The following is a 26053-nucleotide window of genomic DNA, read 5'->3' on the forward strand; positions in this document are numbered from 1 at the left end:
CAGTCAAGGCCCCAGGTGGGTTTCATTGCTGCAAGGATACACACCCAATCCAGTCAGCCCCTGGCCTGCACTGCTGCTTGGAATTACTCCATCCCAGATGCAGGATATTACAATTATCTTTGTTAAACCTCATTCAATTCGTGTTGGCCCGGTCTTCCAGCCTGTTGAGATCTCTGTATGGTGTAGTGTATAATATATACCTTGTTGTGTTTACTCTACTTTTTCTCACAGAGTGTGGAGCAGAACTGTGTGCATCAGTGAAGGTATAGACCCATTCTGGTTTTGCACAATAGCATAATAATAACAAATAATGAGAAATAATAATAATAATGTTCAATTATGCTAATACTAATTATTATTAGTTGTTCTTATTATTTGTTTATTATCATTTGTTATTATTTGTTTTCTGTTTTGTTCTCTGTCCCTTTACTGATTATCAATAATGTTATATTTGCCTCTTGACACCCACTGCAGCTGATTGGGTGTTTTCACAAAACTGTCCATGGTGATTCTGAGATCTGTTTCCTCAACAGCAATAGCTAATTCAGATCCAGCAGTGTCTTTGAATAGTAAGAGGGCATTTTCTTCTCCATACATATTCCTTTGAAATTATCAACACTGATTATCATCTATTATTTTATTGCCTAGTTTTTCAGCTTCGAAAAGAGACAATTAAGATGGGATATAGTTAAATATGAAATGGTAATGTTAAACAAAAACAAGTGTTCAGTGTTTCTAACAATGCAAGAAACAGAAGTCATCAAAAGAAGCTGCAGGATTTTTAAAACATAAGGAAATACTTTTTCTACACTATTTTAGGTGCTGAAAGTATGTATGATTTCAATATAAATTTGAAAAATATATTTAAAAGTGATCTCAAGACTAAGGACAAAACAGTCCAGGCTCAGAAAGTCCCAAACACAATGATTACTAAAAAGTCTTTACTTGACTGATTCTTAATTTTTTTTTTACCGCATCTGTTGTTAGCTATTGTCAAAGGTAGAGTACTGGACTATATATTGTGATCTAGTACAGCCATTTCATGTTACACTTCTGAAGAAAACCTTCATCAACTGCTCGGTCTGTCTTAGGTTGAAATTTCCTGAATAATTCTTTAATGTCTTCTTCCTTTTGTTTCTAAAGGTCCTCAGGGAACCAAATGTTGTTCTGAACTGTAAAACATAGCCATATAAAACTGATGAATAGCATGTAATCTATTTTGAAGGGAATCATGGTGAGAAAGTTCATTGCAAATAGCCAAATGAATGTGCACAGAACTGTGTTGGAAAGATTCATAAGCAGCTGCTCCTATACAAATGCTTGTAAATGTAGTAGTGATCAGGGTATGTATAAGGAGCAAGCTTTTCCAAATTCACTGAAGTTTGAGATGAAGATTAGATATTGAAATATTTTTTTAAATAAATGCTGGGGAGAGTCCACAGACTGTATTCCCAGCTAGTTCTGGGGTGTAGAGTGAAGAGTCCTTCTGGTTTGGGGTTGAGATATTCTCTCCCTCCTGCATCCTTTTCTGCTTTTAGGAAAGAGGGTGGAGATGAGATCAAGCACTTTAAACTTGTACTGCCACTGAAGGAAGAGATCCTATCCTCCTTCCACCCCACTGCTTTATTCCCTTGCCTGTGTACTCTCTGATTTTGCCACAAGTGTTTCTGGAAGGAACTGGCCTGGGTTAAACCCACAAAGGCAGCAACATTAACAGAGAGATCCAGGACTACATTTGGTAGCAGCATCTGTTCATGCCAGCTTAAAGTGTTAACACTATAGCTTAAACAGGCTTTATTTGCTAATATTTGCAGTTTCAATGAGCAGCTTTTACACTTCCAAATGGCTGTGTAACATGGTAATCACACCTATCTACACCAGAACTAGTCCCTTGAATTGGTACTGAACATCTAAGCATGTTAATTTTTGGTTTTCTTTTCTGACCTTTGATAGAGAAATAAAAAAAAGTGGCTTTAACAGTAGAAGACCTCAAAAAGTAGTATATAAGAGGTTAATTTCTGATTTTTCCCCCATTAAGTTGCTTGAATGTTCCCCATTGAGCTACTTGTTAGTGTAGAAGTCAGCTTCTTACTAAATAAAATGGTATCAGTAAGTGCTTGTTAGCTGAAGAGATGGCCTGTAACTGCACATTTAAGTTAATTTTAGCAACTATTCAGACAAATTCTCACCTCCTCCCCTTCACAGATATGTTCTAATTCCCTAGGAAAAAGGCAGAAAAAAGCCTGAAAAGGATGTTTCCAATTAGTGTGGCTTTCACATATTTAAATTCTGTCTCTCTTTGCCAGATAATTGAATAAAATGTGATACATTCTTTTGATCTTTGTTGAGATAATGTAGGCTGTAGATATTGCTTCGTTATACAGTTCATATTGACATAGATAGCATTATGCCACTTATAGCTTCTTTGGCGCAGCTCTGGAATCAAGTGTTCAGCAGTGATTAATGACCAAGAATACACAGACCTACTGCTGAGTCTAGGATCTCTCTAATCTCTGCTCCTGTTCTTTCTCTTAATTCCAGCATTAGTTAACGCGGCTTCTGTGAACACAGCATTTCTGGTGACTTGTCATACAGCTTGTACTGCCAGCAGTTAACATAGTGGTAGCATAGAGCTAATGATCACTAAAATCTCAGTTGTCTTAATTCTTGCTTATTATTATATCTTTGATGCCCTTTCTCTGCCTTGCAATGTTTTATTTAGTGTTTAATACAGAAAAGACTTTTAAACCTATGCTAGACTTTTTTTTTCAGTCCTTACACACTGTACAATCAATTAATACCCTTTGATATGTTATGTCAATTAAGTGATATGTGTGTTAACATAAATATTTAACTCTTAAAGAAGACATCACTTTGTCCTAAAGCTTTAATTAAATTAGATGCTTTTCAGATGATTGCTGAGATGAGTCAGTGCATTATGAACATTTGCCACTGCAGGAGATTTCTGCTTATTGAAAGACAAAAGGGTAATTTCATCTAGGATTGTTGCAAACTGTACGAGTCCTTCATACTGATAAGGGAATTCTTCCTCTTTTAACCTTGATATGTACTGTAGTAATGAATTTATGAATCTTTAAAGTCAGTCACATCATTATAGTGGGGATATGCTGTTAGCACTGTCAAGTAAATGATAAGGATGAAAATTTATCTACATAACAGTTAAAGAGATCAGAACCAATACCAATTTGTCAATAATTATCATTGCTTTAAAAAGCAAAACTAACATGATAAAAGTAGGCAGCTATGGGTCTTTATTGTATACCAACTGGAGTTTTAATATTTCCGATAACATAGTCTTCACATGGCAAACTGGAGTCTTAGGAAAACTAAATACCCTTGACAGTGGGCTGCTGAGGCACCTAAACTATAACTCCCATGAGATACCTCCATGGTAATATGGAATCCAAGTGTTTCATCATCAATCCAAAATATTTCTGGTTTGGGGCAAAATGTTCCTGCATTGCAGTTTTGCCTAATTATCTGAATATCTTCCAGAGATCAGAATCCTGTTTTTGATATGCTGTAGACTCTGTAGTCATGCGTATATCTCCCACTGAAAACACGTCACAGCAGTTTCCTTCAAAATATAGTACAGCTATGCATAATGTATGATAAGACTAGAGTGATGTGCTATGTGAATCAAAGTTTTAATGTCCTAGTTTTCCAGATATTATTATCTATTCACTGTGTTTTTAAAGGAGCTCTGATTAAGAATCATGTCAGCTGTGACAAGCCATAAAGCCAAGCAAGACTTTTAGTGAGAACCTGTAAAAGACTCTCTGTGAACAGGTTTTAATATTAAAATCAGTATTGGGGAACCTGGTTCTTATTTTGCCAGGGGGAAGAGGATTGCATCAATAGAATCCTACTTGCTGACAATGTGTTGTCACCGAAGATCTTAGGGCAAGGAAATTCAAAGCACAATAGGTTTTCTCTTTGTGTCTGACACGGCAGTTCTTACTTAAATTGTTGGTCTGTATTTGCTTCTTTGTATTTGTTGACCAGGTCTCCGAAAGGGAGGATGCAAAAATTCAACCCTCCTTGTCACCTTGGGACATACTGCTAAGTAGCTGAATGCCTGGCTTGACTTGAAGTCTGATCTGCCTCCTTGCTCTGCAGAGCATACAAATGTGAGCAAGGCTGTTTATATATAAAATAAACAGCTCAGCTTCACATCTGAGTGCAGTCTTGTTGTGGGACTGGACCCTCTCAGGTTACCTGAAATATTTCCCTTCCCCAATATCAGACTACTGGAGTCTACTTGAAATTTTAGGCTAAATGCAGTTGTTACATAGGCTGCAGCCTTATGGACATTTCAGCCATATCCTTAGTTGCTTACTGTCCAGGATAGACACCTTGAAATAGTCAACAGTGTGTCTGATGCCAAGGTTATGTCTACACAGTGAGGGAAGTCGTATCTAGATTAAAATAGAAGTGAAAATCAAACACCTTGCTATTTCTGCAGGAATACTGGGAAGGGTTCTCTAAATAACGTGAGATAGATACTCTTCTGTTTTGCTGTAGGGCAAGATGTGACTGCTTAAGCAGGGATGAGGGATTTCTGTTGTTCCTGGGGTTGAGTCCAAGGACATAGTGAAAGAACAGATTTGTGGAAGTGCTTTTGGGGTCCCAGGCCTGGAACAAGTCTGAAATGAATTATTTTAGGTACTTGGATAATGCTGTTGTCACTTTGTTTTCTTTAATGAAAACTATTTACTGAGCAGTATATTATTGAGTGTATTTATTGAGCAACAAACAAAATTTATTTGATAATTTCTGTATTTTTATAGTTGATGGTAACTGCAAAAAAAAAGAGAGCTGTGTAAAACTGTTTTACAGACTTTGAATGATTGAGAATTGTTTCTGTTTTATTTAAGAATTTTAGGTATCATTAATGTAGTAAGCTAGAGAAGGTGCTGTTTAGCTGAGTGCTTTACTATCCACTAGCAAGGCAGCTAATAAATCTCTATCGAAAAATCATTTGAAAACTTAATACATGGGATGAGTGCTTACTGGGTTATGGATGCTCATTGTTCACTTTTCTAGCTGTATTTTTTTGCTCTACTGGGGACAGTAAAAGGAGAAAAGGACTGGTGGGAATGCAGGAGCATGAGGGTCAGGTTGAGAAAGTGGGAAGAAATCAGACCAGTGAGGGCAAATGCATAGGTTTTCTTATAGATGTGAGCAGAGGGTCAGCGTGGTGCCTGCATAAACAGCAAAGGAAACGTGCACATTTTAAATGCATTCAAGGCTGACTTTTCAGTCTGAAGTTATTGTGGTTCTGCATACACTGGCTGAAGGGAGGGGAGTTAACAAGTCACAAGACAAGCTACAATAACATGATTGGGTTTTTTTTCCTGGAAAATCATCCTAATTTTGAATGGGATTGACTTTATGCTTTTGGATCTACTGAAGTTGAGAGTACTGGGTATCTAAGTCCTTTGCCCAGCCCAGAAAGGATGAATGGACAGACCAGTTACTCCTCTGGCTGCACTGGATCTCGGTGGCTGCCACGACCCAGCTGCAGCCTGGGCAGAAGGGGTTGGCCACCAGACGGCTGGGACCTGCTCTGAGGGCACTCCTGTTCGGGCAAGGGGGAAGGAGCCCTGGGGGGAGATAGGAGAGAGAGTGCTGGGGGACTCTGCAGTGCGAGGTGCCTACAAAATAAAGGAGCAGACCCATGCAGTGGGGAGTGATCAGGAAAAGCAGGCACTGCTTAATGCCCCTTGCTGCCCCATCTCTGCCCTTGCCAAGTTGCACTGCTGGAGCAGAGGCAGAATTGACAAGAGCAAGACAGTCAAGGAAAACCTGCCCTTCATCTCCTGCCATCTTCCCTTCCTCCTGCTGCCCTTGCCCATGCCTGCCCTCACTAACAGGGGTAAGGCTGGAGGGCAAGGCATGTCCATTCGCTTGAGGAGGTGAACCTTCACATATCAACAGCACTGTGCGGCTGGTTTTGTCAGGGAAATTGTGTGCAATGGGACCTGGCTTGGGCAAGGGCAACCTAGAGTAGTCTCTGAATCTGAGTGTAGACAGAACCATGTGTGAGAGTCTGCAGAGAAGATTCTCCAAGGCCATTAAAAATGCCATTAGCTTGGACATCTGGCTTCTGGCTGTTGACAGCTGACTTCAGCTGTTAACTGAGATACCCACCTTTAAAGAGCTTGCCTGCCCATAGCATGTGAAAGAATGCATGGGAGCTGCAGTGGGGTTGCTTTTGATGCCTTCTGCCAGTGGCGGGGAAGGCACAGTGCACTCTCTGTTGTGTGTCACTTTGCCTTCCCTCTGCCCGTGCCCTCATTCTTCTCCTTGCTGATGATACCCAGCAAAGCATCATCAGGGTTAGGTGAAGTTGCTGTGGATTAAGTGAGCTGTCCTTACTGGCTCCAGGCTGTCTAAAAATGCTGCTACCCAGGGAAAATTCTGCAGAGGAATGGCTCGCATCCTTCTTCCTCATGTCACGTTGTCCTGGGGCTACATAAAACAGCACAAGCATGCATACACTGCACTTAGCTGGTTGCAGAATCTAATGCCAACCATCCTGCACTGTATAGTTGTGAAATGCGGGAAAAGCATAGTGTTTGCTGTGTTTAAGAAAAACACCCTTTACATTGGAACCTGCTGAAAAAAGTGAATTCTGTGAGAATGAGCTTGTGATCCTAAAGCAGTCACACATACCCACATAGTGAATGGAGTAACCCAAATAAAATCGTGAATACTACTCTGGGGGCAGAGGATAGTCAATTTGTATAAACATTATTGCACATGCAGATTGGTGCCAACTTACCACATTGATGGGGTTTTGTGTGTACAGTCTTAGCTTGCAAATAACTGCACATGCAAACTCTTTGTTTGAAAATTTGGAAGTCAGCTGAAAATTGAGCCTTAAGCACATTTCTTCATAGCTATGTACTAAAAAATGTCTTATGTCCTGTATAATGCAATGGAGAAGCTCAGGCAGAATATTGATCTACACTGACAGCAATTGTTTTTTTTTATAGTTACATCTACACTAGCCCTGTGATCCAGTATGATGTGGGTGAGAAGTTTGTACTAGTGCACAGGAAACCCTTGAACACAGAAAATAGTACTTACTAAAATAGATCACGTTCCTAAGGGGGAAACAGCAAAATGACATGAGATTCGTAGAATAAGGAATAACTAAAATTGCCCTATTATTTAAACAGAGGTATTTTTCTATCAATATAAGATCCTGCTGAGCTTCCGGAGCATAATTTACAATAGGCATTTTGCCTGCAGTTCACGATATAAATATTTTATATGATCTCCCACACTATTAGAATAATAGAGGTAGTGTTATTTAATCCACTTCTGGCAAAGCAGATGCTTGCCAGAATGCATAAAGCGCTCAAGGAGCTGTTTTTGTTGATAGTTGAAACTAGTTGGTAGAATGATTTATCTGAAGTTAGATTCCTCATTGTGGAAGTGGATTTGATGATTCTTGTGAGACACAATTTAAGGTTGTGTTGAAGGCTCATAAAAAAAACCCCATAGTTGATGGAAATGTTGTTAACAACAGAAGAATGAAAAAAGCCTCCCTAAAAGGTAAGCAGGTAAAGCAAGAGTCTTGGCTGGGTAGGAGGGCAGGAGAGGGCTGGAAGGGAGAAACTCCATGCCTGTGAATTCTTTGAGTTGAACTTAGTAGAAATTGCGATCACAGGTAAGTGGAGCTGAGTATGCCTTTCGAAAAGTGGTTGCAAGCATAGGAACTACGAGCCTTAGCAGAGAGCGTGCAAGTAGTGTGATTTCTGCATAGTGGCCTCAGAAAGTGTGTTGCAACCCAGCAGGGATGGAGAAGTTTGACGTTTAATAAAGCTTTTCCTAAAAATACCACCTTTGGAGTGTATTTTAATGCCTCTCATGTAACAGTCATTGTCTCTCTTATACTTTACCTGCAGCACATGTTTCAGGTACCTATAGCTGATACACTCTGACTACAGTCCTTGGGTTTGAGGTGGGTATTTGGGTGTCATAGGAGTTAGGGTAGGTGCTCCAAATACTCCCTCTCTAGCTTCCATTTCTACAAAATGGAGGGGAGATGAATATTGATTGCTAAGCACCATAATTTTGCACACTTGAGCCAGGGTTTAGTAGTCAGAATGGCATTGTTGCTAAAATCCTATGGAAAACATTTGATGCTATGCCCTTTTCCCCTGGGGTGATTGTGTCTAAAGCTGTTATGCACAGGGAATGATAAAAAGATGACCATTGTGTGCATTTGTTATATGATATACTATGTCATTCAGCGCTCTTCTGTTTATTGACACTTTGTTTTTCATGCTTATTGTAGCTTTTATTAATGTATTTGATAATATGGGATCAGCTGCAAGGCAGAAGTGTTTACTCTGTTGGGGTTTTGTTAAACTTTTCAGTATAGATTAAAAAACTTCAGCAGCCCCTGGATGGATAGGCTTGAGTTGGAAATCTATGTGTGAGTAACAAATATTATAATGCAGATGAGCCAGACAGGAGAAAGGGAAATTTATAATAAGGGATTGCTCTGACAGTATTAATCTGCCTCATGTAGACTGCGTGATGAATCATCCCACATTGCCACAAGGACTGCTGCTGCTGCTGAGCTCTGCCAGCAAGTGAGACAATAAAAAGTGTGCATGGAAGGGTGGAGGGGAGGGCACACACGAGGGATTAGGAAAGGGACAAAGAAAGAACAACTATTTAAAACTGGACATCTCAAGCCTGGCCAGTAGTTCGTGTTATATATAATTCAGGCAATTCATTGGGTAAATCATTTCATATGCTCCATGAAATGCAATTTGCTTCCATGGTCAAGCATGACAAAGGTTTCACAGAATTGCAGTTGGCAAAGAGCTCTTCTAGGATAGTTAATTCAGGGCCTGTGAGATTGCTGAGGCGTCTTGTCAGAACATTAAATAATCACACAATGTCATGAGGGAATATCTAATTAAGAGTCCAATTTCTCAAGGGTCTGAGTACCTGTTACAATGTGCCGAGAACCCTTAATTCCCGCCGACAAGAGCGGCAGCTTAGGGTGTCCCCAGCAGGCATTTAATAGGATTGTGCCCTTACTTCATTTGTCTGGGGTAAGTCCAGGCCAGTCAGGTGAAGCAACAGTAATCAAACAAGACAAGATAATGACAAATAGGGTTACCTCCCAGCAGGACTGTTATTACTTGCAGATGATGGAACATACCCCGGTGTGAAGCCCCTGTAAAAATTAGGGCCAGATTTAAGGGTGCACTCTTAGGGGTTAGATTTGTGCCTTTGAGAAAGATACACCTGTACTCACCCCATGGAAAAGATCTGTAAAAGGCAACATGAATCCTTTATCAGCCCAGACTGTCATCCTGTGGGAACAAGTAACGGAGTTCCCATCCACGGTTCAGTCCCAAGGACTTCAGCGATTTAGGTGACCTCATGAGAGTTGTCTGCCTTACAAAGGCAGATGGCATTTCATCCAGTGTTTGGGAAGCATAAAGCTTGAGTAGAGTCATTTCAGGGAAATTTGGGCACTGAAGTTCCCTGAGCAATGTTCTTCTTGGTGTGACTCAGGCGATGGAACAAAATTTGAGGTGGACACATGGAGACTTATCAGTAAGACTTTTTTCCCTTCTTATACACCTGCAGCTATATAAAGGAGAAGAATGTTAGATGCAATCAGAAGAGAAAAGACATTGTATTTTGGCTTATGATACTTCTCTTAGGCAGAGGTGAAGGTAGAAATGGTGTTCTTTTTTTGGTATGAAGAAGCATTACAAAAGGAATAAATGAGAAAGGAGCATGGCATTATGTTAAGCACTTTTGGGAGAGTGAAAAGTTAAAAACAATCTCTGTGTTGTCAGGATCTTAAGTGAAGAATGATGCATTAGACTACCTGATTTTATTTGATTTGTTGGGAAACCAGAGCTGCTGTGCTGTTTCTTGAAGAGAATTACAAGCTTCATTTAAAGAGAGATGCAAAGCGCACACATCATTCTGGAAGAGATCAACATAAGCGTTTTCTGTATCATGAGTAATGTTTACTGGAAGAAATCAAATTACTGTTACACAGACCATCTGTTTTCTTTGCATGCAATCATGTAAGTGTTTTAGGACAAGCCATCCTATTTAATCAATTGTAAATCTCTTATGGGAAGGCACTGTTTTCTGTAATAGAATCTATTTTTATGATAAATGTAAGAGTTTTAAATACTGGTTTCTTCTGCATAAATATAGTGTACATATTGTTCATAACATAAAGAGTAGGGATGTACAGCATTAGTTATTATCTGTCAAGAACATAATTTTAGGGCTTTTTGGGTAGCCATTGTTGGATATTTGTTGGATCTGCAACTCATTGGTGTTCAACTATTATAGCAAATAACATAATTAATAATATGGTCCATTTATAGCCTGGGAAGTTGCTTCCTACCTACATTTAATAAATGTAGTATATAAGGTGTCTATTTCGTAGCATGCCTGCTGTGATAAAAGTGAATACAGGGGAAGATGATTGTCCATTGTGTAAATGCTTACACTTGGAAAGACTGAAGAAAAAAAGGCATGGCTTGTTGGAAAACGTCCCTGTGGAATGACATCAGAAAAACTTGAATTTATGGTTTAAGAAGACAACGACAGTGTGAGATTTACTTCATGTTTAAGGGTAGCACGTTCATAGATGTATACAGTCCCGTTCATTTTAGTGGATGTTTAATTGAGCCTGGCATTTTATTTTTTTATCATTTCTGTCAGCTTCCCTGATTTGTATATTGTCTTTGGGTGCACATAGATTGCTCTTGAATTCAGAGGAAGCTGAAGGTCTGCATCTCAAGCAAAGTCTCCTCTGATTTCAAAAGAAGCTGTGTGCGTGTAATACCAGAAGTTGTGCTATATTGTATCAAATGCCCCTGAAATAAAAGAAAGGAACAAGAAATGTAAGTAACACAACTGGAAATTCCCTGAGAAGGTTGGCTGTCCTTCTCAATGAGGTTGGCAAGCCTGAATTTCATTTGTTCAGACACTTTTAAATCAATGGTATTTTGTCTGAATAATTAAGCTGCTTACTCAGGCTTGAAGAGTGTATGGTGCTAAATTCTTGCTTTTTCTTGGGTAAACATGAAGAAGCAAAGAGGGAGAAACAGATGGAGCATGCACCTGGAAAAATGATAGTGCCTACACTCTGGTGCCATCCCATGGTACCGAGGAAGCTTTCTGCCCAGGGAAACATCCGGTGAAATGAAAGGCCCCTGTAAGTCCTTTTGTGAAGGCTAGACTCAAGACGTCCATGTCCCATGTATTCCCACTTATTAGAGTGTCACTTGTGAACTGCCAGTATGTGGCACAGGGAAAGCGGCCTACTAAACTGAGCTAATCGATCCTAGCACCTACCTAGACTTGGAGCTTACCTAGATCAGTCAAGAATCTGATGAGAACTAGGTCGTCAGTTAATCTTCTTTTATTGGTCTGAATTAATTCAGTCAAAAGAAAAAGCAGAACAAGGTGAATGGCTTACAAAATGATACAGGTAATAGAGAGTGAAAGATAAAATAAAAAAAAAATGCAATTCATAGTGGTCTAAAAGTGTTATTCCATTCACAGTATTTTCTATTCAAATTCAGCATGTCTTCTTTCAGAAAAGTATTAAATATGAGATAAATTGTTACTTTTTTTTTTTTCCTGGTTTTTCTTTTTACTTCCACCCTTTATTCAGAGGGAAGAAAACTGCAGGCAAATTAAATATTTCATAGAATCACAGAATCATGTTGGCTAGAACAGACTTCTGGAGGGCATCAACAATGTCCTAGTCCAAGTGAGACAAACTTAGATAAGGTTGCTCAGGGTCTTGTTCACTAGAGTTTGGAGTGTCTACAAGGGTGGAGATTCATCAGCCTCTCCCAGCTACCTGTTCCTCAGTCTTCCTTTTGCTGTCAATATTCCCCTAGAAGCTCATCTGGTTGCTCCTCATGTGCCTTACCACTTTCAGGTCCAACCGAGGTCTGGCTTCCCTAATTTCATCCAAACAGGCCAGAACAAGGAAGTTCTGCACTGCTCCCAAGTAACTCTCCCAGCCTCTTCATCCTCTGTCTGTCCATGCTGCCCTTCTTCTGTGCCTGCATGACTTTCCACATGGCGAGCTGGGAAGTCCCTGTGCACTGGGAAGGCTGTCCTCAGCAAGCAGCTCACTCTTCTGGGTCCCTTTGCTGTCTTGGTTTTCAGGAGACACATTTCAGTTTGAGCTGTCAAAAAAAATTGATGCAAATGTTGGGGTTAGATTTTTCAGGTCATCCTTCTTACTTCCCACCCTTCCATCTTCACATCCCCAAATCTTTTTCAGCAAGATATAGCAGTGTAATCTGAAGGATATCAAAACACTGTATTTCCACAAGGTTTTCTTTTTTAGCATGATTTTTCATTTGTATGTGAGCAAATTTACTACAGATTTTTGTTAAAGTGTTTGTTTGGAAGTTGTCAAGTATTTTGACTTTTTTTCTGGAATTCTTTTTTTCTTAACCAGAACTTTGGAACAGTCACCATGAGTTCTCTAACAGCTTCAGTAGAATAGGCAGTACATTTTCCAGTTGTATGGTCTGTTTTTATCCAAGAAAGATGTATTGATTTATTTACAATTGTCACAGAAGATATTGGAATAGTTCTAAGAACAGTAAATGCTAACACTGCTGCTAGGAAATGATCATATTTTTATTATTAAGAAATAATTCAGCAAAATGACTTAATTTGCTTAGTGGTAAAGAGAGTGGTAAACTATGAGTTACTGTTGTCATAGTTACACTGTATTTTGATATAGTAGTAGTGTTCATCTAAACAGTAGTAAAATAATTTGCTCAATGAGCAATTACAATGAATATCTTAAAATAACAGTACAGAACTCCTGGCTTCATTTTAAGTGCAGTAAGTAGAGATACTGCTGTTTATTTTAAGAATTTCCTGTGTCTGCCGTGCTGATTACACTGAAGTGGGAATCAATGACAAGGTGCCATATAGGAGACCATATTTATAGTAGCTTTATAACTGATCTAAAGTGAGACAATAGATTTTGATACCCATGACCCTTAATAGAAAAATCTCTGAAGAGAAGTTTGCAATTTTACCTCCAAAGTTACCCCTAGCGAAAGTCTTTTGTATTTTAGGCTTTGTGAGGCAATTAAAATAATTACCCTTTCTTGGTTGGTTTCTTTTTTTCTGAATTATTCCAGTCTCCTGGCTATTCAGTTGACAATTCAGAAAAATTATTCAGGGGAGCTCTGAAATCCTCAAAGCTAGACATTTGCCCGTTTCTGCTTTTAGTAATATTCTTAAGTGCAGTATGTTTGGGGATTTGCATGTTTGCTGTTCTGCACTTGACCCATGGCAGCACAGTGGTTGTAGAGGGTGCGATTTGTGTGTACATTCTGAATTCTCCTCTTCCGCTTCTCTACCAGATCCACTGATTTTCTGAAGGAAATGGAGCAGAAAAGTGCCATAGATGATTATTATGCTTGACTTTGAACTGGTCTCCCATAGCTCCCTTGGTGGTACAGGGAGGAAAAGAGGGAAACAGAAGTGCTCAGTCACCATTCTGAAATACCTTTAGGTCTGACCAGCCCATCCCTAAAGAGGAAAAGTCTATAGGTGTTCAAAAAACCCACAAAACCAATGAATAATCTTGAAGGAAGGCATTCTGAAGTGAAAAACAAGTGGAAAAGATAGTTTAGGGAAGGTACAGTGAAGGGAACATGCATAGAATGACGGGGTTGAATTAATATTTCAGAAAGGATCATGGTCATTGCTGTAGTGCCTGAACAGTGGGAGAGAAACGTTAAAAATACATGCATTTAACACTGTTGAAAGAAAAGCTTATTTGAAATGTGCAGAATTAACTAGTAGAATTGATTGCTATAAGATACTACTGAGTAAAACACTGGAAACTCTCCTCCAGTGTTATGTCTCTGCAACTAAATAGGGCAGCATAAAAGATTCTGGCACTTACTAAGCAATGATCCTCCTAGATTGCTTATTTGGAAACCATCTCTTGGGGTTTTTAGTCCTCAATATTGGTTACTGTTGAAGGCAGAAGGTAGGAACTACTTGAATTATAGTATGATTGGAAATGGTTGTTTCCAGTGCTTTCATATGCCACATTCGGTCTTTATGTCCTCTCTGTCACAGGAAACCATCTTACACCCAGAACAAGAAACGTAAACTCCTTTGGCTGTCCCTTATCTCTAAGGGACCTGATGCATGAGTGGACTAGAGAAAGGAAAGACAGAAAAACTCCAAAGACCTACAGATCACCTTGCTGGCAGGGTGAGTAAATGTCCCGGCATCTCAGTCTTGCGTTGTCAGGTACACAACGAGTGATCCTGCTTTAAGCATTCCTTCAGGAATTTCCTCTCCAGTAATTTTTGAGAAAAAGGTGATAAAAATGTCTCCTCTTTCTAGTTCTTTGACACTAGTGCCCTACAAGTGATCAGAAGTACCAAGTCAGGCATCTCCTATACTTTCAGTTCTGTGTCATGTTTTTTTTTTTATGTATATGGTGCTGTTAAGATCCTTTTCAAATTGAGTGGGTGAAACAGAAATATCCAACTATTACTGAATCAGTCCAAACTCCCCATGATTCAAAAAGAGATCCAAAAGAGGAAAAAAAGGAAGAAAACTCATTTTCCTGGTGCTGACTGTACTTAGACTCCTACAGATCTGGGCCTGTGTTCCCTGCTTTCCCTAGGCAATTTTTTTCTTGCTTACAAAACACAACGGAAAAAATTACCCAGCTGAGAAGCAAATGTGTAGTCGACTTATGTGATAGCCAGAACCTGATTATACTATCCCTTTTTCTTTCTGGGTTTGCCTGTTCCAAAAAGTGGTAGAGGCAGAGAGAGCAGCAGAGTCTGGAGCATTTCCTCCAGTTCATAGCAGTGAGCCAGAAGGTCTGTCAAGTACCAACAAGCCAATCCAACAGATTCAAGGGTCCCATTTACAGAAGATAACTTGTTTTTCAAAAAGATGACCTAAATTGAAACAGATGACTAACATGGCAGAAAATCCAAACAAAACCTGAAGATGACCTTGGAGTCCTCTGTCTGGTGTCTCTACAAAAGGCATGATGAAAATGTTGCCCTCCTCCATGGGGATGGCTGAAAGTCCCTCTGGGTATGTGCGTCCCCACTGTATTTGATCCTGCCCATTTCTGCACCCTCAACATTGGCAAGGCCCCATCTGCTTCCATCTTCTGTGCCATGGCAAAAAGCATGAGCTGAATGAGTAGAGCAAACCCATTGTCCCTGCAACCCAGGCCCAGTGGACCCCTTGTTTTTAAAGACAATGTAGAGCAGCTGAATTATGGTTTTAGCTGTGTGACAGCCCACCCCAGCTAGGAACCTTAAGGCAATTTGCCAGAGCCTGCAACACGATAGAACAAAATGAAGGGTGCTCCAGAGGACAGGCACTTTCCTGCGAACAGCTCTCTGATACACAATGCAATATCTAGCAGTATAATAGTGCCTTTACAATTGCTACTAGGTGATGTGTTTAGTATAATATTAGGCTGTTTTTCTTAGCATACAAGCAATGTTCCGACTTTGATGAAAGTCTGCTTTTTCCTACTGCACATTCTTTGAGGGGATCTGTGTAAACACGAAGGCTGTCTGGACTTTGCCTTGCTCTCCAGTTAGAAGAAGAGGAATTTTGCTATTTTTGCTTCTTCTTTTGTTTTTTTTTTTAATTTGTTTGTTTGCAGTAAGTACTGCTCTGAGTGTGCTGAAAGATTATGCTGGTGCACAGAATTTTTACAGAAAGCAGGTATTCCCTTGCCCACTCCGAACCCAACAGCAACAGCAACAACAGGTCTCTGTTGCTGGACTCTGGGATCCATAGGAAAAGGTGCTCAGGGGCTGGGGACTCATTTTTCTGCTCTAGCAGCTGCTTCTTGCCTCCTTGTTGAAAAGGCAGTGGAGCAGATACAGCCTGTGGGCACAGGTTTATCCATACTTCATAAATAACACAGCGTCTTCAACAATGTAATTACACTCTCTTGTTTTAATACAGTAGTGTACTTTCTGAACCACCACTTATTTCCCCCTTAGTTCTACTTTATTCTATATAATATCTGTGCAATGGAGATGGGCTTGATGTGCATTGACACAGTGATGCCATTAAGTGAGGGCCAGTATGACTGAGAACAATAAAGGTGTTCAGTAAAGGTGTCAACATAATTGAAGATTGAAGTTAATATTATTTTTATTTTTGAAACCATTTCTATGTGTATTGCTTTTGCAATTCACATATAAAATAAAATCGTCCTCAAACTCAAATCTTATTGAAGCTTCATGAACATTACTACAGGGAAAATAAGAAGTTGGTAAATGATTAAATGTATAATTAAAGGTTTCACATTTAATCCTGTCACTGCAGTGATTTATGGTTTCCATTATTTTGTCTAAGTAATGCACTTCTTTTTTTCTAGTGTTTTTTCTTTCCTTCATTGTTGTTAGTGTCTGTAATCTTATGTTAAGGAAATTTATCAGAAGGACAACATTTTTGTCCTCAGCTGCAAGCTACATAGGAGAATTATATCAAAATATAGAAGATGCAATACACTTCCCACTGCAGTTGGTGGGAGAATTGTGAAGTGTTTACAATGATGGGCCAGAAATGCTTTACGTGTAAGAACAAAGAGCAGGATGTAGTCTCTGTGCTTCTCTGCTGTCATATTTAGGGCTGAAACAGGTGTCTTCAGTAGCCAGTCCCAGGAAGGCTCAATAAAGACACACAATATCCCTCCATAGTGCATGCCAGGATTGGGTGGAAACCTGCAAACGCAGCAGAAACTGCCTTGAAATAGCCCATAGCAAAGGCTGCGCAGAGCTTAGTGCCTACAGGCTGCAGAGTCCAGGCTCTTCTCCGGAGGTAGGTCCCCATAGCAGGGTTTTTTAAAAGGACTCATCAGGCTTTGTGGTCATCCTTGCAGCCCACTAGATATGTGGGAACTCATTGCTTGTGTGATACTGAGGGCTCTTCCCTTCCTCGCCAAGTTGCCCAGCCACTGGGCTGTGCTATACTTTTGCGAGGCTTTCTGCCAGCTGCATGAACTTTGCAACTTTCTTCACTCTGGCAGGGCTGTAGTGGGACCACTCCCCACTTGTGTTTTCCAGACCAGCTTGTAGTTCTGCTGGAAAGTGGGTGTCCACACCACCTCAGGGTGGGGAGAGCCTGGAAATGAGATCCCTCACACTCAAGTGAGTGCTCCAGCTGTGTGCTTGTGTAATACAGGGTACAATCTCTTCCAGCTGCACCCTAGAAAACAAGGGCATTTTCCAGGAAGTGCAAATTTGCCTGTGTCTGTTAGGTGTACGCTGAGCAGATCTGAGATTTTGGGGCTTACATGTTGTTTCAGAGTCGCAGGGTCTCCTGAATTTGAGATGAGTGCCTTGTTGCCGAGGTGGAGATGTCTGTGGGACTTGAGTAAGACTGAGTGAGAAATGAGCTTCAGCAACCACTGAATGAGCATTTTCTGGTGGCAGTTTTCATATTCAGACACTTAAATTTGTACGTGGTCCAAACTTCGTCTTGACCAAGAACCCACCTAAAGAAATAAGATTTCTTCTTCTACCAACATATGGTATTAAGATTTCCTCTTAGGGTCATTTCACATGAGAATTGTTGTTTTTTCCAGACTATTGCGGGATGAAATAGCTTGAGCTTTATTTCTGTTTGGGAGTTTGAATTCACACCCATGTTAACTTCACCTAGAGCTGTTAAACTGAGCAGAAAAAATATGTTGTCTTGTCTTCACTGTTTTAACCTACGTATGGCTTAGATGCACTTATTGACGGTTCACAGCAATGTTTAATACAGTTTAATTATGCTCTTTTGAAGGTATTGTAATTTACAGTCTCCATACTATTGTATGTCATTGTGTTTCTTCTTATTCTTTGTCTCACTGAAAATATTGGGGCCATTTTGTTTTAATCCTCTGCAACAATTACAGTAGAAACTTCTGAGAAGAACAGATCTTTACAGAATTGTAGCAAAATAAAAGAGCATAAAAGTGAGTTTTCTTGAGAAATGGTTACGTAGAAAAGGACTCCTGTTCTGTCTTTCTGTAGTATGTCTCTTTGTCTTTTGGGCAAGTTTTTCATTGCCCTAATATTTTTCAGCTATTGTTTCTTTTTTGTTGTTTTTTCTGTCTTTTTTTTTTCTTTTTTTTCGGCACAGTGTTTTAAGATAGGTAACCAACAAGAACATGCTATTCCAGGAAGTTATAAGAAGTCATAACTCCAGTACTGCCTTTCTTAATATTTTGGGGGCATGATATTGCTGTTTTTTGAGCAAATGTGTGTTTGTTTTAGGGAAGGACTCATTCACATGAAACTTCGTCATTTTTCCTTGAGTGATAATAGCTAGTTTAAAATCTAGCAATCTGCCTGACAAATTCCTGTTACTCTACGCAATCACCAGACCTTTAATTGGCAGCCTGGCATTTTCCCTGCCATTGCAGTCCCCTTTTGGATTAGAGGTCCCTCAAAATTTCCTAACAGCTTTCTTCAGGTCTGACTAACCTAAGTAACGGTTGGTCATTACCACTCCTTCAGAATAATAATTAAATATGCATAACAAATCCAGGCCTACAGCAGTATTGTGTTGTACCTTCTTATTCACCTGTTGCTATTGTTGAAACTCTCTTGTGTAACTCATTTTACAGGTACAAAAAATACATGTAGTATCAGCTGCCCTTTAGGATGGGTTGGGGTTGGCTGTATTTCTGATCTTGCACTGGGAAGTGCAGGTGTAGGTCACCTCACTCTGAGGTGAACGGTCCCAGTGATTTCAGCAGGCTTCCTTGTGTGAGGCAGAGTTTAAAGAGTGCAGCATTTGCCTTCCTCATGAGAAGCTTCCAGAAGAGCATTGCTGTGTCCTGCCATCCATAATATTTAGCCTTGCCTGTGCTTAGGAGTCAATAATTTGTATTTTGGAACCGTCATATACACTCTTATTTTGACAACACTCTGGCTGTTTTTTTTTTCCATTTGTCAGACAAATGCCTCCTTTTCACAGTAGACTGAACAGCTTTTGCTTCTTCTGAGCCATAGAAACCTAGTGTGTTAATTCGAGCTTGAGGATTACTGCCCTTTTAGTGTTTATGGTCAAAAGTGTTAGCAAGACTCTTGGGGCAAATTCTTTGCTGGAATGAAATGGCACGTGTTATTTGAAGTCAGCTGGTTGAGCTGTTCCAATATACAGCAGAGAGGAATTTGGCCACTGGTCCACAAGCTGATGGACTATACTGGAGTTTTTACCTACATTACTGGCATATATAAGAGTACAAGTTTGCAGGCAGAGTATTTTTTCTGTCATCTGTCTGACTCAGTATGGGTTGGACTCTCTACATGCTACAGGTTACATATACCATATTTAAATTTAAGAGATAGAATAGACATTTTCATGGACTGGGAAATCATGTGCAAAGTTTGAGGCCTGTAGTGTAGGATACAAAACTTACAGTCAAGATCCCTGACAATGCAAGTTCAAAACAGAAGCTTTGCTGCTCAGATGGGAGTCCTGCTGAGACAGAAAAGGTCCTTTTTTGTATCTCATAGTACATCTTTTTGCCTTTTTAGCACGCAGTTCTTACGTGGCATTACAGCTGTTTCTTCAGAAAGCATGGGCAAAAACTGCTTTTGGTAGATCACAAGGAAGAACAGACACAAGATTCCCTTGTCCATAAAATGCATATATTCTGTCATGCAGTGCTGAACAGTGGGGGCAACAGGTAGGAAGAGTTGGTTCAATGAGAAGTTTATGCAGAGGAGAGTTAGCATTGTGATGTGAATGCATGTGCGAATTTTTATTGCTTACTTGCTTTAAGGCTAAACTTTTCCATCACAAGAACCTCAAGTCACGAGAGGCCTCAGGACCTGCACGAGGACAGTTTTTCTGAGAGGTGATTATCACTTTTTTGATCACTAAGTTCTTTAAGAACTTTGATAGGCATCACATGAAGTTTCTGGCTGAAGCAGCGCATCTGCAATTTGACTTGGTAAGCAGAGACATGCAGAGAGCTGGGCTGCTGCCCAACACCTCTGATATTGCATCAGGCAGACCTGGTCCCAAGGTGTAATGCCTGCAGCTGGTTTCTGCCATTTCAAACACAAGACGATGTTGCGCAAAAACCAGACACTGAAGCTGTTCTTTTAATTCTCTCCTGTTCTGCTGTGCTGAACCCAGATGATATAATTCACCTGCTCCCCTTGTTTATTTGCTACAAAGGAATAAAGTGCCATTCACAATAGCTGCTGGAGTCAGACTGTCCTGGAATTTGTGGCAGGAACCCTACATTCTTGTAGCACTATAAAGTACCAGGATAAAGATTTGTAGCAGAATGGGATGCACTCAGAGAGAGAAATAAATGATGTTAAATTTAATGATTGTGTGATATACCCTGATTCTCACTTTCCAGATTTTCAATAAAAACCCTATAAGAGTTATTATAAACACTTTGCAAATATTATTGGGTTAACCTGGACTGTTAGTATTCAGGAAAGCAGCACAAGTTGTCTGGAACTTCATAGCCAGACCTTTTGATGTAACAGAAAGGCAACATTTCTCTTTCTAACCACCTAATCCATGTAAGAAAAAAATGACTGAGAGAAAGACACAATTTATTTCCCACAAGCCAGTAACAGCTACCTCTCCTTGCTTACCTCCCACAGCATCTGCTTTGATGAAATAATTGCATTCATTCTTGCTGAAATATTAGCATGAAATAATTAATATTTGCATTTAAAGCAATGTGTGTTTGAGCATCATAGTTAATACTGTGTTAAGGAGGAAGATGTTATTTTATTCACTATTTCTGGCAGCCCAAGGTTGTACATAGAACTGAAGTTTATTAAGTTGCTCTTGCAATTGTAAGCAATGAAAAATGCTTCTGTTTTGCAAGACAAACAGTGAACTTGGGGTATCATTATTTAGCAGCTTTTAAAGATTGACAGCAAGGTAGCAATTGCTCTGTGGTATTATAGAGTTTTACAGGCTAGCCTAATACATAATCATGTTTTTTGATGGATATGAAGTAAGACTGAAAAGTATGGCAGCTTTTTTAGTGAGGCTTATTCCTTTTTTCTTGATATACAGTTTTGTGGAGTGGGAGGGGAGAACAAGGTAGAGTGAATGGGAATCCCTGGGGAATTTTTGAGGCTGAATGGAAGGAGAACAATTCTGATGGGTTTGATAGGAGAACGACTGGCTTCCTTCACTTGTGTGATTGCCGCTGGCTTTTGTACTTAAGAGGCAGTAAAACTTCATCGATGGGCAAGAAGGATGCTTTGGAGCAATAAAGATTGAAGGTTAATAAAAATGAGAGGTATCTTAAGTAAATGAGGAAAGCCTGTGGGAAAGGCCAGAGTGGCTGGAGCAATATTCAAGTGAACAAAATAAATCTGGGAGACGGAGAGATAGAGAATTGGTGTGATGGGATTGATAATATCTTTGTTCCCACAATCTTTGGGATTTATTTGCTGTTTTTTCTTTATGCATATAAACATACCTCCTGCCAGCCTGGGTTTGAGCATATCTGACTCCACTTACTACATTAAATTTTTCTCCATACTCACAAAAACTTTTTGAGAAAAATACTCTAAATTACAACCCAAGGTAAATTGAATGGGTTTCTGTTAAAATGGAGAGATCCTTAAGTAAGCAAATTGAATATTAAATCCATATCCACACAGCTCTCTAGCCTTTTGGCTTTCTTTTTCCTCAGGCAACCCTGGACTAGCCTGGGAGATTTTACCGACTTCAAATGCATTAAATATATTGATCTGCAGAAAGCTTTGGCGTCAGGCTGTCTGTAGCTTGTGTCATGCTGTTGGAAAGGAAATGCTTTTTGCCTCTGTCTACAGAAGAAACAAAATGAAAAACATTATCAGGGTTTCAAATCACTGTGGAAGCTGGAGAGGCCAGGGGAATTGGCTAATAGCAGCTGTACTGCAATTAGTGAGGAAGAGCTTGGCTAAGAGCAGGAATGATTCTTTTTAGCATCTAAGAAAACTTCATACAGTGTATTTTTGGAAAATTATTTGTTCAGCAATAACCTATATAGTCAGTATATACCTTCTCAACATGGTCATTAGCGTTTTGGAGGGGATACTTTACTTGTCCTTTCCCATTTCTAACATCATGTTCTTTCTTCATAATGGGGTTCCCTTGATGTCAGTACAATCTTCATCGAGTTCTGGACTATCTTCAAGCTGTGAGGGGATCACATAAAGCCGCTTCATTTTGCCTCCTATTTTTCTTTATTTTTTCACTAAGTTGCTTAGGTTCAGTGATTTGCTTCCATGAGTCTCTTAGTGCTTAATCAGATGAAAGTTTGGTTATGCTCATACTGCTCCCCTTGCAATAACAACTCATGCGAATTGTCCTCCATGATCTTCTCACAAGAGCACTAAGTCCAGGCTCCAGCTGCAACAGGGATTGAATGGTTGTAGTTTTTCCATCATAGCGTTTAACCAAAAAAAATGTGACTTTGGTCATTGAAACCAATCTGGGTTCACCAAAAATAGTTACAGGAATGACTGCTGTCCTGAATCACTTCCTACTCCATTGAGTAATAACTTTTTTCCCTCAGTAATTGCCTGAAGAAACATTTCCTTTAATCAGGCCTAAATAGGACTTTCAAACACCTTTTGCTGCACTGCATAAACACATCCCCTTACAGTATCCGTCACCTTAACACCACACACTATGCAAAACTCCTCTGCCCCCACCAGCACCAACCCACATTTCCCTTGACCCATCACACTCCTCTCTTCCCTGCCAGACAGCACTGAGCTGCTTACCGCACTTTGCTGTACAGGACATCTTCCACCGCTGTTACCAGCAACCCTTGCACATGCAGCTCCTTAACACTCAGGTTTCGTGCAGCCACAGGTGCCTCAAGTCCCTGACTCTTCCCTCCTGAATGTGGTGTAATGTGGTGCAACAAGGAGTGCAAGAAGAGTGGCAGTGGCATGGCACCCCTCACCTGAGCTAGCCGCAGTGGATTGGAGAATTAGGTGTGCTTCTGGGTGCTGTCCACTTTTCAGAGAGGGGAGTTGGTCTGAGTTTTGTTTTTCAAATGTTGTTTATGAACATTCATCCATTTTTTTTCCTTAAACATTTCTGTAAGTATTTCCACTCTTATGGTAGTTCACACCTCAGTGCAGACATTGCAGCTGTTTTATATGCTTTTTGTTTTACTTAGGTAACATATACACTCATCAAGTGTTTACAGGCTTCCCTAGAAAATGTCTTTAGGGAATCCATTTTTCTGAGTGTCGGTGCCACCTCCACGGGTGCTGCTGGTTTGCTGTCTTAATTTTGATATTCAGTTATCCTCCCAAAGAGGAGGAGAGCCTTCCTGTAAGGCTGAGGTGAAAGCTGTCTTCTCATTACAGCCAGTTCCTAGCTGGTACCTAGCAGCCAGTACTAGAGTTCATCTTGCTGTGGAGCTGTGCTAGAGTGGGAAAAGCAAAGTCTTCTGGTGAGATAAACCTGCCTTGCAAATGGAAGTAAGATATGTTTCCTAGATTGTATCTTGTAGTTAGTTATCATAAATATATAAAATAATCTTTGGTTTCCTAAAGGAAGTGTTTTACCAGAGTAATTTATTTGTGTTATTCTTCAGCTTTGAAATGCGATTTTGTATAGTGCATAAATAAGTGTGCTGCGGGGGTGGAATTCAAACTATTTTCTGTTGCGTAGCTCTTTAGTGGTAATGAAGGAATTGGAAGTTGTCTTTTTCTTTCTTCAGTATCAGGGTGAAAGTGACTTACTGGAAGAAGACAATAGGGCTGCTTGGTCTATCTGGCACTAGTGGCTTAGGGTCAGATGAAGGCAGAGGGGACTGAGATGTGGGTGAGATGAGGGAAGAAGAGGAGAGGTTTGAAGTTGTACCTTAAATTACATGAACACTGGTGCTATTTGCTCTTTAATCAGTGTGACCTCTGTCATTAAGTAGAAACTTAAATTAGGAGTATAGGATTGGAAGGGACCTCCTGAGTCATCCTGTCTTTCCTCTTGCCATCACAGCTGCTGTAGTGTATAAATGCCTTTGAGAAGGCCGTCATAGTCCATCTTCAATTTAGCAGGGCTCTTTGCCCTGTTATAGGGTGGTTATTCCCCAGCTGAGCTCCTGTGAAAATTAGAAGCCTTCTAATTTGTGGCTAAGGCAAGTTCAAAGCCAGTTTATTCATATTTGGTTTACTACCAATGTTGTCCTTTAGCTTAAATGGTTTTGCCTTTCTGTTGCCTGTGAAACTTTCTCAGGCTTTATTTTTGTGAGAGATAATAAACTAAGGCCTTTGAAATGTGTCTTTTCAGGTCAGTGGGGTGGAGAAGTGGGTTTTGTTGTTGTTTTCCTATTTTGCTTAGGTGTTCTGTCTATTTTCTTAATTTTTTTAAATTGTTCTTGTTGTAGGATGTGTAAAAACTATGGTTGCTCAACATTTCAAATGAATTTTCCACCAGTTTCTACAGGATTGATGCTTCCTTATGTAAACACATTTCTTCATATATCTTGGGCTCTCCTACACAGAGAGAGCTTATTGGTAGATTGTAGGCATCTTGAGTAAGATGAATCTCCCCTAGCTTTGTGTATCTGTGTCTGAACTAGTCACCTTGGACTGTCTGTGTAGTCAATGGAGAGAAATAGGTAAAGCTAGGGTGAGATTAATCTGATCTATTTTAGGCATCTAATTTAGGATGAAAGGAATCACACCCTAAATCTCTGAGAATCATGGAAGCCTGAGATGGCTTGCATTGATGAGAATTTCTGCATTTAATCAGAATAATCCTACTCCTTCTGACTGGCAGATTAGCTCCTAGTTTATAGTGGTAACTCATGTTACTGTCTGAGTGCATGTCCTTCTGTGTATAATGGGAACACACTAGAATATAATGGTACTGCTTCTCAGTTCTTAATGTATGTTATCAAATGATGAAGACAAAAGCTGAGACCTGCTGTAGACATGCTTGTACAAAATGGACCTATTTTCTATATGTTTCTGGAATAATAGACATGAAGGGCTGATTCTGCACTTAATTTTGCAAAATGCATGGATTTTTGAACTGCCTCCAAGACTTGAAGGTAGAAATTAATTGTTGGCAAAGCAGGATTCTCTCAGACAAAGATGCTTTTTTCAGCTACTTAAAGCTGTTAAATTTCAGACAGGGCAGGGGGACTTTGTGGCTGCTGCCAAGGAATAGGAAGGCAGACAGAGGACCTCAGGCAGTATAAAACTTTTCTTGTTAATGGTTTCCATTGAATAACACTTTCTGCAATCTGACCTACTAGTTAATATTCAAGTAATATCATTGAGGACCTAGAGTAGATCAAGAATTTTCAAGGTTGGTCAGTGTTACGCTGACCTTGAAGGAAGTACAAAAGTGTTCAAAATGCTTGAAGGCCAATTTTCAATCTCAAGCTAAAGCCAAGGATCAGCTTGGGCTTGTATCGATTTAATGTTCTCAGTCAATCTCTTTTCTAAGGAGGCAACAATGTCTGTAAAGGCTTGCTGAATGACAGTTATTCAGAATTATTTGTAACAGCCTATTTGGAAATGCTTCACAGTTGTCCGCAAGCCTCGTATGCAGTATATCAGGAAACATACTCGAAGCTAGTACAAGGCTATCAAAAAGTGGTTCCTCCAACACATATACTGGTGGTCAGGGATGATCATAAGAGTTAATGAGTCTACTTGTACTTAAAAATGTATCTAGCTTCCATCCCCACCAAGTGGAATTCCTCACCTAGAATGATTGGTCCTCAAACCAAGGAATATTAGTCCTTCTGGGTTGGAGGGCAGTGCAGGCTGGAGAAACACTTTCTGCTTTGCTGGGGAAAGGGGAAGCATGTTCCTTCATTTGCAGACAGTGTCTGTTCAGAGCTGCTCAGATACAGAGAGGTGAGATGGATAAGAGGAACGAATGCAGCCGAGACCGTCCAAAGCCTTTGGATGAGCTGGTGCTCTGTGTGGGCCAGGGTGGGGTAGACGCTTGTGTTCTTTGGTACATA

General features: G+C 40.0%; 1 protein-coding gene across 3 annotated transcripts in view; it reads left to right on the forward strand.

Moving 5' to 3' along the window:
- The window catches only part of LOC142405940 (poly(rC)-binding protein 3-like), a 558846-nt gene that overhangs the window by 97741 nt on the left and 435052 nt on the right, over positions 1 to 26053 (forward strand). For all 3 annotated transcript variants that reach the window (XM_075494153.1, XM_075494154.1, XM_075494155.1), the window contains exon 2: positions 14167 to 14304. The gene's annotated coding sequence lies outside the window, so the exon portion shown is untranslated. The remainder of the gene's footprint in view (positions 1 to 14166; positions 14305 to 26053) is intronic.

Source organism: Mycteria americana, chromosome 2, assembly GCF_035582795.1.
Source record: "Mycteria americana isolate JAX WOST 10 ecotype Jacksonville Zoo and Gardens chromosome 2, USCA_MyAme_1.0, whole genome shotgun sequence".
Lineage (NCBI taxonomy): Eukaryota > Metazoa > Chordata > Aves > Ciconiiformes > Ciconiidae > Mycteria > Mycteria americana.